This window comes from Arachis hypogaea, chromosome 16, assembly GCF_003086295.3.
Source record: "Arachis hypogaea cultivar Tifrunner chromosome 16, arahy.Tifrunner.gnm2.J5K5, whole genome shotgun sequence".
NCBI classification, from domain to species: Eukaryota; Viridiplantae; Streptophyta; class Magnoliopsida; order Fabales; family Fabaceae; genus Arachis; species Arachis hypogaea.
Genome location: NC_092051.1, coordinates 61527581 through 61528582, shown reverse-complemented (window position 1 = coordinate 61528582; position 1002 = coordinate 61527581). Strand labels below are relative to the sequence as shown.

Here is a 1002-nt window from a genome sequence, read left to right as displayed (position 1 = left end):
GATCATAGGCTTCTTCTTCAGAAGATGCCTCTTGAGTACTGTTGGATGCAGCTTGCATTCCATGCAGACTCTGAGAAATCATATTGACTTGCTGAGTCAATATTTTATTCTGAGCCAATATGGCATTCAGAGTATCAACCTCAAGAACTCCCTTCTTCATAGGCGTCCCATTATTCACAAGATTCCTTTCAGAAGTGTACATGAACTGGTTATTAGCAACCATGTCAATGAGTTCTTGAGCTTCTGCAGGCGTTTTCTTTAGGTGAATGGATCCACCTGCAGAAGTGTCCAGTGACATCTTTGATAGCTCAGATAAACCATCATAGAATATATCCAGGATGGTCCATTCTGAAAGCATGTCAGAAGGACACTTTTTGGTCAACTGTTTGTATCTTTCCCAAGCTTCATAGAGGGATTCACCTTCTTTCTGTCTGAAGGTTTGAACATCAGCTCTAAGCTTGCTCAACTTTTGAGGAGGAAAGTACTTGGCTAAGAAAGCCGTGACCAGCTTATCCCAAGAGTTCAGGCTGTCTTTGGGTTGAGAATCCAACCATAATCTAGCTCTGTCTCTTACAGCAAAAGGGAAAAGCATGAGCCTGTAGACTTTAGGATCTACTCCATTAGTCTTAACAGTATCACATATCTGCAAGAATTCAGTTAAGAACTGAAAAGGATCTTCAGATGGAAGTCCATGAAACTTGCAGTTCTGCTGCATCAGAGAAACTAATTGAGGTTTCAGCTCAAAGTTGTTTGCTCCAATGGCAGGAATGGAGATGCTTCTTCCATGTAAATTGGAATTAGGTGCAGTGAAGTCACCAAGCATCTTCCTTACATTATTATTATTTTCGGCTGCCATCTCCTCTGCTTGTTCGAAAATTTCTGAAAGGTTATCTCTGGATTGTTGTATTTTAGCTTCTCTTAATTTTCTCTTCAGAGTCCTTTCAGGTTCTGGATCTGCTTCCACAAGAATGTTCTTATCCTTGCTCCTGCTCATATGACAAG

At 40.8% G+C, this 1002-nt stretch overlaps 1 non-coding gene across 1 annotated transcript; it reads left to right on the top strand.

Annotated features, from left to right (window-relative positions):
- Positions 1-352: 352 nt before the first annotated feature.
- On the top strand, positions 353-460 carry LOC112760934 (small nucleolar RNA R71). Its single transcript, XR_003181346.1, has one exon. It is a non-coding gene; the product is annotated as a small nucleolar RNA R71 (small nucleolar RNA).
- The last annotated feature ends 542 nt before the right edge of the window (positions 461-1002 follow it).